We start from the raw sequence: 15,629 nt of genomic DNA on the forward strand, positions 1-15,629 counted from the left end.
GTAATTTTTGGGGTATGTATCAGCAAAATAGAAGTGTTTTGGCATAATGATCCTCAATTTCCTTAGGTCACACCTATGAAGATACTGTTTGTCATCAATACTTCAAATTCATAGAACTGTAGAATGGTTGAAGTTGGAAGGAACCTCTGCAGGTCATACAGACCAATCCCCTTCTCAGGCAGGGCTACCTAGAGCCAATTGCCCAGATCTATGTCCATATGGCTTTTGGATGTAGAATCATAGAATACTATGGGTTGGAAGGGACTTTCAAAGTTCATCCTCCAAGTGTGGAGACTCCACAACCTCTCTGTGCAACCTGTGCTAGTGCTGTCACTCCAACAGTTAAAAAGGTTTTTTTTTTAATGTGTTCAAAGGAAACCATCTGTTTGTAACCACTGTCTTATGGTCCTGTCAGTTGACACCCCTGAAAAGAGCCTGGCTCCATCTTTTATACACCCACCTTCTAGGTATTTATTAACAAGGTCTCCCTAAGCCTTCAGTCTCATTTCTCTTAGCTTCTTCTCATATGGAGCATATGAAAGATGCTCTGGTCCCTTAATTGTATTTGTGGCCCTTCACTGAATTCTCTCCAATAGCACCATATTTCTGCTCTGCTGGGGAGCCCAGAACTGGGCAATAGTACTCCAGGTGTGGCCTTACCATTGTCAAGATAGACAATATCCACTGCTTTTCTTTCATCTGTCAAGCCAGTCATTTAACCACTTCTATCAAGCTGATTAAGCATGACTTCCCGTTGTTGAATCCCTGATGATTATACCTGATCACCTTCATGTCCTTCATATGAATGGAAATTAAACATTAGGAATTGAAAATGCAGTTACTGGTATTGAACTGGACTATATACAGAGGTGATATTAAATATCTGTTGCTTCACACATTGCACAGTGACAGATGGGGAGATTAGAAATAGTGATTTGTGTGAAGTATTTTCTCTGTGTTTTTGAATTTACACGTAATATGTGAATTTATTATAGTAACTACAAAAGTAAATTGCAACTGGAAATGGACATATGATTAAATTCCTTAAACTATAATGTGGTGGGCTGTGTTTGCACAATGTCCCATTAGCATTACAATCACTGTTATGAGAATGAATTCATGTTGTTCTGTGCTCTGCTCTCATTGTAACCTTTTTATTTCCAAATAACGATACTGGATTTTGGGGGTGAGCAATAGCAAGAAATGTTAATGCCAGTTCCATCTCTGTTGAATTCCGCTGCCTTCATTTGCTCTGTGCTTTGTGCTTACAGTGAAGGGTATATAAAGATAACATAAGCAGCAAAAGGTGAAAGTCTGACCTTCTTTAAGTGAAGGGGAATTTAGCCATGGATCTTTGTAATTGAAATTCTTTCTGTTATTTCAAGACAATGCAGATATAAAGGTAAAGATCCTAAATGAAATGAAGCTGAAAGCTGTTTTGATATTCTATTATGTCTACATAGGAATTAATCATCCAAAATTAGAATTTATTTAATAAGAAACCCTAAAAAAAAAAACAAAACACCAAAAACCAACGCAAAAGCTAAACTGATTTTATTTTTCATTTTCTTAAATGTATTTGCAAATGTAAATGCAAGTAATAGAGGAGCTGACAGGGAGATGTGCCATGTTTGACCTTGTGCTCACCAACAGAGAAGTGCCCTTTGGAAATGTGATGCTCCGGGGCAGACTTGATTGCAACGATCATGTGTTGAGGACAGTGAGAAGAGCGCGCAGCAAGTTCACTGCCTTGGACTTCAAGAGAGCAGACCTTGGCCTCTTCAGGAACCTGCTTAGTAAGGTTCCATGGGATATAGCCCTAGAGGGCAGGGGGGCCCAAGGCTGTTGGTTGATACTCGAGGATCACCTGCTACAAGCTCAGGAGTGTTGCATCCCAACTAGAAGGAAGTGCAACAGGAAAGCCAGGAGACCTTCTTGGATGGATAAGGAGCTGCTGAGGAAAATTCAAATGAAAAAAGAGTCTTATAGAAAGTGGAAGCAAGGACAGGCAGCCTGGGAAGAGTACAGGGATGTTGTCTGGGAAGCTAGAGACCAGGTTAGGAAATCTAAGGCCCAGTTAGAATTAAACTTGGCTAAGGATGTGAAAGGTAACAGGAAGGGATTCTACAGGTATGTAGCAAATAAAAGACAGACTAGGGATAACGTGTGCCCTCTCTAGAAGCTATGAGGAGAACTGGCTACACAGTATTTGGAGAAGGCTGAGGTTCTGGATGACGTCTTTGGCTTGGTCTTCACTGGCAAAGGCTGTGACCACACCACCCAAGTCTTGGAAGGCAGACACAGGGACTGTGAGAATGAAAACCTTGGGCCTACTGCAGGAGAGGATCTGGTTCGAGACCATCTTAAAAACCTGAACATACACAAATCCATGGGACCTGATGAAATCCATCCGCGGGTCCTGAAGGAGCTGGCAGATGAAGTTGCTAAGCCACTGTCCCTCATATTTGAAAAATCATGGCAGTCAGGTGAAGTTCTTGACAACTGGAAAAAGGGAAATATAACCCCCATTTTCAAGAAGGGGAAAATGGATGACCCAGGGAACTACAGACCAGTCCGTCTCACCTCTGTGCCTGGCAAAATCTTGGAGCAGATTCTCCTGGAAGGCATGCTAAGGCACATGAAAAACAACAAGGTGCTTGGTGACAGCCAGCATGGCTTCACTAAGGGGAAATCCTGCCTGACCCATTTGGTGGCCTTCTATGATGGGGCTACAGAACTGATGGACAAGGGTAGAGCAGTTGATGTCATCTACCGGACTTGTACAAATCGTTTGACACTGTCCCACACAACATCCTTGTCTCTAAATTGGAGAGACATCAATTTGATGAACGGACCACTCGGTGGACAAAGAACTGGCTGGATGGCCGCATGCAAAGTGTTGTGGTCAATGGCTCAGTGTCTGGCTGGAGACCAGTAATGAGTGGTGTCCCTCAGGGATCGGTGTTGGGACCAGTCTTGTTCAACTTCTTTATTGGTGACATGGACAGTGGGATTGAGTGTGCCCTCAGCAAGTTTGCCAATGACACCAAGCTGTGTGGGTCGGTTGATATGCTGGAAGGAAGGGATGCCATTCAGAGGGACCTTGACACGCTTGTGAGGTGGGCTGATGCCAACGTCATGAAGTTTACCCGTGCCAAATACAAGGTCCTAAACCTGGGTTGGAGCAATCCCAGGCACAGCTACAGGTTGGGCAAAGATGAGTTTCAGAGCAGCCCTGTGGAGAAGGACTTGGGGGTGCTGGTTGATGAGAAAATGAACATGAGCCATCAGCGTGCACTTGCAGCCCAGAAAGCCAACCATATCCTGGGCTGCATCAAAAGGAGCATGACCAGCAGGTCGAAGGAGGTCAGAAGAGCCAAGCTCTTCTCAGTGGCCAACAATGATAGGACAAGGGGCAATGGGTACAAACTGGAATACAAGAGGTTCCACTTAAACTTGAGAAGAAACTTCTCAGTGAGGGTGACAGAACACTGGAACAGGCTGCCCAGGGAGGTTGTGGAGTCTCCTTCTCTGGAGACATTCAAAACCCGTCTGGACATGTTCCTGTGTAACCTTATCTAGGTGTCCTGCTCCGGCAGGGGGATTGGACTAGATGATCTTTTGAGGTCCCTTCCAATCTCTAACATACTGTGATACTGTAATTAGGACTAAATCAGATATGTCTATGTGAGTTGCAACCATTCCCTGTCTGCTTGCTGATGAGGGTAAAATCACTCGTACATTCTGTTATATGAATATTTGTGTCAGATGTTTTACAAAATTTGATACTCTTGAGCTTTGTTGTATGGGACCTGCATGAAAAGATTGCTAATGTATATTATACCAATTAGAAGTAAAGCGACTGGAAATACGCCTATTAGTATTGAGAATGGGGCATAGAAACACTCAGCATTGTGCTACAAATTCAAGGGTAGGGATGTCATCACTGTTGTCATAGCTTTCCTGTACACTTCAAAAAACAGCTTGGAAAAAGATGCACGCAAAAAGGAAACAATTTCTCATCAGAGCAGGCTTAGATATAAAGGAAGAAAACTTGAGGGGAAGGTAGACACAAACAGTTAAAAAAGTCCCAGACACTTGAAAACCAGTACAACTATTTAGAAAGACCACTTTCATAAGTATGTTACTGGGAGACTGAAACACTATGTAATCCTGTGGAAAGAAAAGCATATACTTGTTTTAAACGTTTTCAGTTGTAGCCAACAATGCCTATGAATCTACTGTGTTAGGTCCATAGTTATACTCAGGTACAAGATTTTTTTCTGACCCACTATAGCCATTGTTTCATTATTCTTTGTTTTCCTGTTTTGAAGATTCAGGTTTTTGAAGAAGTGATGTCTATGGATTTATCATTAAAGTCACATGTATATTTTCCCAAATTAGAAAGTAAATAATGTAAAATACAGACATTTTATTTTCGAGTGTTGGTTTTGAATTCTAGACTTTGCATGTATTTTATTTATACAAAACTTTTGCTTTGAAAAAAATAATGCTGTCAGAATTGATGGTCTATGATACAGCACAGTACATTAATCTATTATTACAGCACACTTCTTGTGCAGGCTCTTACTTAGAGGTTGCTCTGAGACATGTATTTTGCCACTGTATGCGAGGCAGTGGAAGTTTTTTCTGTGAGTGTAACTCTGTATTTAATTAATTCTAAACCAAATTAAAGCAATTTCATCCTGATATTGTGTTCATGCAGATCAGGATTATTTATTATTAATACAGTGGTTTCTTCAACAAATTAATATTTTATTATTAATATCATTGGAAATAAATAATTTGTATCTTTTATATCATTAATGGCGTAGGACAAATATACTTTTGGTTGATTGCAAATGTGCTGCTGTGCAAATGTCAGTGTGATAGAGTTTATACCATTTTCTATAGTTTTAATTAAGCAATAAAAGAAGGCATTCAGAATAATTACATACCATTTCCTGGTTGAAGAAACCAAAGCTAAAGCCTATGCAAACATAAACAGTGCTAGAAAAAGAAAATTGACACTTTCCTGCTTAGCCTAGAATAACCTTAAGTACTTCAAAATATTAGCATTAGCAACATTCAGATTGTATTAACAAATTTGAATTAAAGATGAGTTGATATGAAAAGCTAGTTTACTTGTAGGTCCCAGCATCTAAAAACCAGTATGTGCCTTACACACGTAACTACTTATTTAACTTACAGCATTGACCTGCATAGCACTGCCTAGTTTTTTACACAGATTTAGATAAAATAATAATCATTCTTTAAAAGAACTTAGCTCCTAAAACAGGAATGAAGTTTCTATAACCAGAACTTCTGAGCTCTGTCGTTGCTCAGCAGCCTCCAAACATAATTCTGGAGACATGTGAATAAAATCCATATCTTCCTTTTAGAACTGAAATACATTAAAGGAAGAGAACACAAGATTAAGCTGCAGCTGTTTATGCATAATCTGGCAGCTATAGCACTCATCTGGAAAGAATCTCCAGTCTTCTGGTCCATATGCTTGCCATTTTTATTTCTGTTGCATAAATAAGGATTTTCTCCTCCATGCTGAGCTATATCACAGCTGAGCCAGGCTCTCTGTTTGATTTGTGACTTTAACTGTCTGCTGAAGTCCTTTCTGCACAGTGGACTGAATTTCAGTAAGAGTGGTCTGTGGCCTTACCCATACCTTCAACAGGCTGGCCTAAGCAAGGCAAACCTAACTAAACTTGACAGACAAAATGCAGTATGTGTTTTTGGCATGGTACTCTCATGTCATTGTTGAGCATCCTTCCCATCAGTCCTATATCTATATATGTGATCTGTTATAAAAGTTCTGTGATCATTTTTTGTAATGACATAAACCCCATTACATTACAGGAGCAAAATAAAAAAAAATAATTATTGGATTAAATCCCAAATCTAATAGTATCATCCTGATTATAACATGCTGTAAAAGCTCTTCCCAGAAAATTTGCTTCTCAGCGCTACAAAATTCGAGATCATAAGTGGTAAGTTGCTTGTTGTTGTCAGTGATTGGCTAGGTAAGAATGTGTACTATCTGCAAAGGTTAAAAATGCTGAAGCCATAATAAAGTTGTGTTGGTAATCTCAAAGTAGTGTGAATAAAGGCTTTATTCCACCATGTCATTTACACTTAAACTTTTCCTGAGTATGTGTCTTAAATAAATTTTGCAGGGAGAATTAATTTTAAGAAGATGCAGAACTCAAGAGAAAACTATGGTCTTTACTTTCAAAATGTTACCAAAACAAAGAAAGATACCTTTTGATTATTATTTTTTTTTTTTTTAACAGTAGTTTTCCCTGTTTTCCCTCAGATTCTTGGAGCTTGGTTACAGCAGATACTTTTCCAAGATAAAAAATTGGTGTATCAAGCTCTAAGAACCTGAACAGGTGTATCTATTCTGTAGGTAAATAAATTTCATTCTAAGGGCATATCCAGACAAGGGGGTAACTTGAAAGAGAAATGCGCAAGGTATGAGAATGGGAGTTCCCGTTTCAGCACTCAACCTTACAGAATGTGTATTACTTTAGGGGTTGATGTTAATGGGCTTTTTTTGCATGCCTTCTCTCTCTCCTTCATTATTATTGGGTTTTCTGTACTCTTGGATATCAGTGTAGAGTGAGAGTTTTGAATAGGAGAGTATACAGCTGCATCAGAGCAATCCCAGGCACAGCTACAAGTTGGGCAGAGAAGAGATTCAGAGCAGCCCTCCAGAGAAGGACTTAGGAATGTTGGTTGATGAGAAGCTAAACATGAGCCAGCAGTGTGCACTTGCAGCCCAGAAAGCCAACTGTATCCTGGGCTGCATCAAGAGGAGCGTGACCAGCAGGTCGAAGGAGGTGATCCTGCCCCTTTACTCTGCTCTCGTGAGACTTCACGTGGAGTATTAGGTACGGTTCTGGTGTCCTCAGCATAAAAAGGACATGGATCTGTTGGAACAAGTCCAGAGGAGGGCCATGAGGATGATCAGGGGGGTGGAGCACGTCCTGTATGAAGATAGACTGAGAAAGTTGGGTCTGTTCAGCCTGGAGAAGGCTGCATGGAGACCTAGCAGCCTTCCGGTATCTGAAGGGGGCCTATAGGGATGCTGGGGAGGGACTCTTCACTAGGGACTGTAGTGATAGGACAAGGGGTAATGGGTTAAAACTTAAACAGGGGAAGTTTAGATTGGATATAAGGAGGAAGTTCTTTACTGTGAGGGTGGCGAAGCACTGGAATGGGTTGCCCAGGGAGGTTGTGAATGCTTCATCCCTGGCAGTGTTCAAGGCCAGGCTGGACAGAGCCTTGGGTGGCATGGTTTAGTGTGAGGTATCCCTGCCCATAGAAGTGGGGTTGGAACTAGATGATCTTAAGGTCCTTTCCAGCCCTAACTATTTTATGATTCTATATAGATTGTTCACCTCTTTACTCACTGATCAGCACAATACAGTATAATAAAATGTGAATGTCTGCATACAGTACAACTGGAGCAAACATTTGCTATATCAGTGGAGCAGAAAGCAAAAAGGAGCAAAAGTATTCTGAACTCGAACCGATTGTTTTTATATGTGGTAGATTTTGTCCACGTCTCAATGTTGGTTGTTTTGTTTGTTTTTTTTTGTCTGTTCCCAGTCTGCATGGAGCATAAAGTACTTTGAATATTTTTGCAACCATTGGGAACTTTTGTATTTGTGTAGGTGTAGTATGCTTTCTGGGACTCCACCACAATCCAAAACCACTCTCCAAGTTCCTATTACCTGTGACATAGAGAACATTTTTTGCCCTTAGATCACTCAGACATTCAGTTCGTGGATTTTGCCTGTATATCTCACATTCCCAGTCACTGTCCTACATTCTGGGCAATAATAGATCTCTTACTGCTTTAATGAAAAAGTTTTCCTGCCAGCAGTACTGTGCCACAATATTAACCCATATTCTCCTGTAGTCCTAATATAGAAGTGTTTTCCTGCAGTCATTTGGGAAATGTGGATTAGAAGAAAGATTTTTATTGTAAAACTAAAAAGAAAAATAACCAAAACACAAACATGAAACCAAACCAAAAACCTAAGCAGGTTACTTAGATGTTTAAACAGCACTTACTTGGAAAAGCAGGGTTTAAGAGGCAAGTCAGTTTTGTTGAATACAGTCTGAACTAAAGCTGGATCTAGGTCTAGTCTTACAGACCTTCTGTCAGCCTCCCTAGATACAAAATGAACCAAGCATAAAAATCCTAACTGAATTTATGCCACTTGTACTGGTCAGTCTGTGCATTTAGTTGATCTGATTTTGAGTGCAGGTAGCCTTACATCGAATGAGATGCCAAATAAATCAAATTTTTCTTCTTTCTAAGTATATTTTCTAGAATCTAAGAACAGAGTGTGTTGTGTTAAAAAAAAAATAAAGTGAAAGTGAACAATATGTTTTATTTGTCAGTTCATTTTTCTATTTGGGGATTCTTTGGCATACTGAGTAACTATATAATACATGGTGGGGCTAGCACTGCCTGCCTTCCTGGTGTGTTAAATTCTTCACTGTAATCTTACATTTATTTGTTGAACCATCACCATAATTGTTCCATCTGCCTCCATTTCTAGTTATAAGTATCTTTCCTCTTAGTCCTCTCCCCTTCCTGTATGTTCCATGGCCTGAGACAGCTCAACTTTCCCTCTCTGCTAATGCTTCTCCATCTGTAAAATGGGAGTAATATGAGTTATTGGGAAGATTAATTAGTGAATTAATATTTGTGAAGCACTTGAAAGATGATAAGCACTAGATAAAGGCTAAGTAGTGTAATTATTATTATTATCAGAAGTGCCTTCATGAATAGGGAGGGAAAAAAAAAGATGCAGGGTTTCTGCAAACAGATTAATAATCAGTATAGATGGTTCTGGAGATAGCTGAACACAGGCTAGTTGGCTGTGCTTGTAAAGGAACAAATTAACATGAATGAGTAACGTAGTGTTTACATTTCTTACCCACCCTTCTTAATGGACAGTGTTAATATTACATATTTTCATGTAAATCGCAACTTGCAATCATGAGAGAAAATGCAGCTCTGTGAAGTTCAGAAGCAAGGCCTGTACCTTCTGGCTTCCATATTTTTTTCTCATTCCATATACATGAATGTCTTTTAGACATACTACTCATTACATATGCAAATGGAACTCGGAGAGTAACTTAGAATAACTATTTTAAGGTAATACCCTACAGTCTCAACTTTGTGTTGTGATTATATGACCATCATCTCAACTCCCCCTCCAAGAGGGAGGTAATTTTCTAGTGCTATAATTAAGCCATCTTTTATTCCTCCATATTCTCTCTTTTTGGGGAAAGAGAGGCTAAAAATTAATATGATGATATAATGATACTTCTTGTCCAGAAAAGACATAATTATTTAACTGAACAATTTTTTTTTTTTTAATGTATCATATGATTCATCTGTCTTTTATGCCTAGAGAATTCCACTCCGTTTAACCACTGGCAGCCAAATTTTATTATTTAGCCACCTGTCTCAAACCATGTAATCTTAAAAAGAGATAAAGAGTGGCTGTGCTTTGTGGAAGCATGTTCTCTTCCGGTGTGTTTACACAGCAAGACCATATTAAAGAAACCATTCCAGCATGCTCTGTAGGGTTTTTTGTCAGCAAGCTGCAGTAAAGTAGAGTTTAAGATGCTGCTTCTTTATTCCCTCTGTGGGATGTAATGCCCAAGTTAAAGTTGCCAGACCATTGCCTCTGCTTCCCTGGGTGAAGGGCCTGCAGTTAAGACATGGCTTTTGCTTGGGCTACCTGAGCTATGGAGGCTGGAGTTTTGCTGAGTTCTCCTCCTGCTGCCTCCAGTTTCCTGCTGTTTAGAACTGAATGTCACATTCTGTATTATGATCTGATTCTGTGTCTTCTGAGGTTTTAAAATGTTGGCATTGAAGATTCCATTGGAGGTAATGCCTACAGGGTGGAACAATATTACTGCCTTTTCATTCTTCTATCTCTGTTGATCATCCAAGGGAAATCTTAGGAAACCTGATAAACACAAAGGTCTGTTGCTTTTGAAATGCAGGATAGAATCAAACCCAGGGAGACAAGGAATAACATAAAGCTCTGCAGAAGGAAGCAATAGTTTTCTTCAAAACTTTGTTTTGACTATGTTTAGACTATGGATAAGCAAGGTAATGGGGTATGTAGTGTTCTGTCTATTATAGGAGGGCACTGGAAGGGAGGGTTAATGATGTGAGTGGTACAAACAGAAAATTCTACAGGATTTGGTCCTTCTAATCAGTATCAGTGACTGTGTACTAGATTGAAATCTTCATTTTCCTTGGTATTGAAAACCAAGATCTATATACATTACACAGTATATCTTCTTTATGTCATGAAAGCCACTTATCTATTAGACACTTGGATGCAGTACAGTGATTTTGGGAGTAATGAGCTTGCCATTAGGCACGCGGAAGGAACTAAGTAACTTGTATTCCTGAAAGGCTCCAGAAGTTCTTCTCTGCTCAGAAGACTCGGACGAGGGAACTGCCTTACTCTCCTGTCCACCATCACTTTAGTGTGGTGTAGCGTGAGTATTCCCACAGCAGAATCTAGCCTAAGTGCTGACCAGCATGGTCATACACGAAGGGAGAGGGCCAACCGTGAATAAAAACTTGTCTTACTAGCTACTGTTCCCATCAGCCTACTCTTTCACAGCTTGGCATCAAAATAATGTATCAGATACTCTCTATAGTATAGTACAGCCACCTTTTATGTTTTCTGTACAGAAGAAATTCATCCTTTACAGCCAAGGGGCTGGTGTCCATGACCTGAGAGACAACTTGCTTCAGACTACGAAGAAAAAGGAAAAACTAGGAATTCAAACCGTTCCAGTTGTGTTCCTTTACAGTGTTTCCAGCTCCTCCTGAACAGTAGTTGAGGGAATGTGATGCTAAAAGCAGTTTTGTCAGCACTTTATTCCTTTTCGTAGGTGAGATTTTTTTGATGTGTATGTGGAAAAAATGCAGCTGTTATTCTCCCTCTATTTTACCCTTCTATACCTATCCATTCTAATACTGCCAGAGAAGGCAGAAGGGCACTTTTCTAAGACTGATAAAACAGAGGAAGGAAAACAAGAAAGGAGCAACATTAAGAGAGATGGGGAAAAATCCTCGGAGAAGAAGGATAGGAAATGCTTGTGTTACTGGAATTGTGTAAGAAGGTACATTAGTAAGAAAAAGTAAGTGGAAAGAGCAGATTACAGTAAGAAACAGAATGTTCCTTATGCTTACAGAACAACTACATTTAAATAACTTGAAGAGGAAAAGCAGATTTTTGAAGAATTTAAAGAGATTAAAAGATTTCTCTTACACAAACTGAAAAAGAGAGGAGTGGCATGATATAAGGAAAACAGTCAAGGGGAAAACTAAAATTAAACAGGAAGCAGAACAAACAGAAAAAGAAACAAAACCAAATTTCCCAAATTGAGAAGACTAAAAACTGGTCAGAGACATGCAAGTTAGGATTGCTGGAAAGTTCAGTTTAATTAATGTTTATATTTGTTACTATATTTTTCTGAACTTTTCCAGAAACCACTAGTGTCTGAAAAATCAGAGAAAGAGGTGTTGTCACATCCTAAGATCTGATTTTCTCTAGGTATTATAAAAGCCCTGTGGCTCCCCTGAAAAATGAACAGATGTGATGGTTTATGATGCTGAAAACATGGCCTGGAAAGTGTATTAGATTTATAGTATTAGTTTGAGTAAGTAGCAGAGCAGGCTTCAGCTATAAAAATGCCAGGGATAATCCCAAGACTAAATTGTAGTTCAGTTTTGTCCCCTTCAAGGGGACAAGCAACCCCTCCTTATTCAGAGAGATGGGAACAAGGAGGCTAATGGATAAGTATTAGATATTTATGTGGTTACAAGCAGTACATTGCATCCCTGCACATTCCTTTCTGTACCATCTTCTCTCTCCTGTTCCTGCATGCTAAAGCAAGTTGATGGCAAATGGGAGTGAGCAGACAGAGATTTTACTGGGAAGTTGTTGCAAATTGCTGCTGAGACAGGTCATGCCACAAATCACACTGTTCCCTTCACCTGAAAAAGAAGAATGTGAGGGAGGAATTGTACTTTAGAAGGATGTTCCCGAGTCGTTCTTTCTCCCACACTGCTCCTGTGGTGCAACTTGCAGGGCACTCCTTTTTTTTGCTGTTATGCCTAAAGGATGTCAGTAACTCCCAGCAAAAGAGACACAGACCAGAAATTACATGTCACACTTCCCTACAAAACCATGCCCTTGGTTCCAGCTGTGTAACTTGTTTTCACTTGACCTGTATTGCTGATAGAAATTTTCAGTGGAGATAAACTAACTTCAGCTATAAAATTTTCTCTGTCCTGCAGAGTACATTCTGGTAGTCTTGAGGTTCTCAGTTAATACAGAAAGACATACTAAACAGACTGAACAGAATTTGGATTCCATGTTTTAACAAGGTTGCCTTTATAATACGTATCTGTAAATAAATAGTACTGCAGGCACATATATTCAAATAATTGTCCATTCTCATAATTATAGAGAGCCATAGTTCACTTGGTGCTTGTATGTGGACTATATTCCTCTGTGATACAAAGTATATTTCTCTCAGATGTTAGTAAATCTGAAGAGCCATAATCGAAAGAGTGGTGGCCTGTTTCCATTTCACATCTATTTTTCAACATTTATTTCCCTTTTCTCTTTACAAGATCTGAATGCATCCTTTAAAATATTATCCTTCCACATTTCCCAAACCTTCTCTACCCGTACATTCCGTACTCTTGGGAAGAACAATGTTCTTTAATACCTTCCAGACCTGGATCATATTTAGTCACCAGCAGTCTCCCCACTATCATTAAGTTTTTGGAACTGTTCTGCCATGACATTAGGATGCTTTAAAACTTGCATTTGTTTTTTATACATTTTGTGGACCTTTTCTTAAATACAGTGTTACCTGTACCTCCTAAATATCTTCAACTTTGTGGGGATGCCTCTAAGGAAATAGCATTAATACAGGAATGTCTCAGTCTATCACCCTCGCTGAACGAAAGTGTACAACAAACTGCAAACTGTACATTGCCTAATACCTTTAGAAATGTCTCCAAGCAATATGTTCTACTATTTTCCTTACTTTTGGAAATTTGGCCTAAGAAAAATGGTACTGATTATTATTGCTAAACTGAAAGTGAGAACAGTGACCAGAAAAGAGCGCTTCAGAGTTGTCTGAGCCCCTAGAGCTGCCAGAATAAGCCTGATGAAGTGAGCAGCTTTCTGCTGAGTATGGATTCCTTCCATCCAGATCACATCTTAACATCACGAACCTATTGAGCAAAGCACTGAACTAAAGCACTGAATGTTCAAGATTGCACTTTTTGTTAGATGCAAACAGGTCTCCTGTGTTTCCTGTACTCATTATAGCCAGAAAGTTTGAAAAAAAAATGATCCATGTAAAAAGTAAAATATTGGATTATGTTGCAGGAAGGTAGATCTTTGAAATCTGGTGTAATATTCACTGATGACAAATTGTATTGCTTTTACATGAGAACTCACTAATTCATAAATCTGCTGTGCATTTCCACTTCAGTCAATGCAGCTATGCTGATGTAAACCAGATGAGAATTTAGAGTTGAACCTGCTCAGCTTGTGCTTTCAAATTAATGAGGAGAGTAAAATATCAGTGCTAAATACATGGCAACTGTCAAGTACTTAGAGTTCCTAGTCTAGTTGTCCCTGGCTGTCATGAGGAAAACTGGTTACCAAAATGTGGAAAAACTGATGGTTGTGAAAGTTCAAATGCTTCAAATGGTTTTCTTTTACTTCAAAGCATTTTTAATATCTTTAAATAGTTTATTATTTATATGGCCAGGTTGGATGGAGTCTTGGGTGGCATGGTTTAGCGTGAGCTGTCCCTGTCCATGGCAGGGTGGTTGGAACCTGATGATCTTAAGGTCCTTTCCAACCCTAACTATTCTATGATTCTATGTTTTTCTCTGGAGACATGAAGGATAAAGATGTTTTTACTCAGTCTCTTTAATCTTACTCTGCAGGTTTTGCTGCTGTCTTAGAGTATTCCCACACCTGATTTCTAGTTACTGTCTTTCCATCAGAAATGAAGCAGACACTATCTGTTTTAGTCAATTACTTAATAAAAAAAGAAATTACTGAGCAAATTGACATTCTCAATACATCATGTATAGTAGTATTTTTATGCCAGATGATTTTTTTTTAACTATAGGAAAATAATAATTCTGTATGTTGAATCTATGGGTATAGACACAATTAATATCTAGTTCACTTAGTACCTGAGCATCAGCAGAGCTGAGGTGACAGTATGTGTGATGTCAGTAAGCAGAAAAGTCATGAGTATATTAGCATACAGGTGATTCCATCGCTTGTCTTAGTTTACTCTATGGCCTTTTATTCTGTATTGAATTTACATTGACGCATGATGAAGTATTGTGCTGCAGTAGTTGGTGTCTCTAAACTGAAGATCTGTATGTGAATACTAAGAAACTTGCACTAGTACAGTTTTCTGTATTTATTTTGGCCTTCAGTCTGTTCAAATGACCAATTTGGGAAATAGAGCGCTTTTAAAAATGCTATTTATCTGTTAAATTATACCCCAAATGAACTAAATTATTCCTTTAATGAAGCTTGAGTAGTTAATGACCTTTGACAGTCAAAATACCATGTTTTTTGCAATAATACTGTAAAGGTATAAATTTTACTACTAAATGACATTAGTCGGCAGAGGGCTTTTTCCTGGGATTAATATCTTGTCCTTCCCCTGGGGTAATATTTTTACTTCTCAATGAAGTGCAACAAAGAAATTTTTCCTGTCTACACCTTTTAAATCTGTATACCTGTGATTTTTAATTTTCTTGTACATGTATATTTTAATTCTTTGCTATGGTCATGGCTTGTGACAGTGAATTCAAAACAATAATTATGCATTGCATAGAAAACTATTCCTTTTTCTCCCCCTCCCTTTTTAAAAAAACTAGTTTAATGTACTGTCACCTTTGTGTAAGAATTATGAGCCAAGAAGGGTGTCTATTTTTTATCTATTTAATTGATTATATTATATCCTATTGAAGACATATTACTTTTCTGATCTCCTTGCTGTGAGCAACCTCTGTCCATTTATTTAGATGACTGATAGAAACTGAATTCAAAATTTTAAGTTTTATTTGGGATTGTGAATAGGACCCAAGACAACTGATTTCACTTCTATCATTTAGAAAGGCAACAAGATTTATGAATGATTCAAATTAATTTTTCCTTGTGTTAACGCTGAATTTAAAGTGCCGGTTTCTTACCCAGTTATCTAAGTGAACAGTAAGTCCCAGTTGTTTCTGCACAAACTTAAATAATGTTGTCACTTCAAATTTTGTCACTTCGTGCTTCAGTCCCTTTTGTGCATCTACTGTTTAGTTTTAAGTCCCTTACTTGCAGAGACAAGCCATTAAAATATTGCAGTTATATACTATAAACTTCTGATGAATGTTGATTTTTAAAACTCAAAAAGACGGAACATTAAGTGGAAAAGATTACAATTTATATTTATGCAAGTGAAATTTTAATATAAAACTATTGAAATAGATTTGACAAGGGGTTGTTAATAGC

The 15,629-nt window shown here is 38.6% G+C and overlaps 1 protein-coding gene across 4 annotated transcripts in view; it reads left to right on the forward strand.

Moving 5' to 3' along the window:
- Positions 1 to 15,629, forward strand: part of LOC133208652 (cadherin-12) — a 519,486-nt gene that overhangs the window by 299,235 nt on the left and 204,622 nt on the right. The gene's annotated exons all lie outside the window — the stretch shown is intronic.

This window comes from Neopsephotus bourkii, unplaced genomic scaffold, assembly GCF_033783945.1.
Source record: "Neopsephotus bourkii isolate Nb327-2 ecotype Australia unplaced genomic scaffold, CSIRO-AGI_Nbou_v1 NB_272, whole genome shotgun sequence".
Lineage (NCBI taxonomy): Eukaryota > Metazoa > Chordata > Aves > Psittaciformes > Psittacidae > Neopsephotus > Neopsephotus bourkii.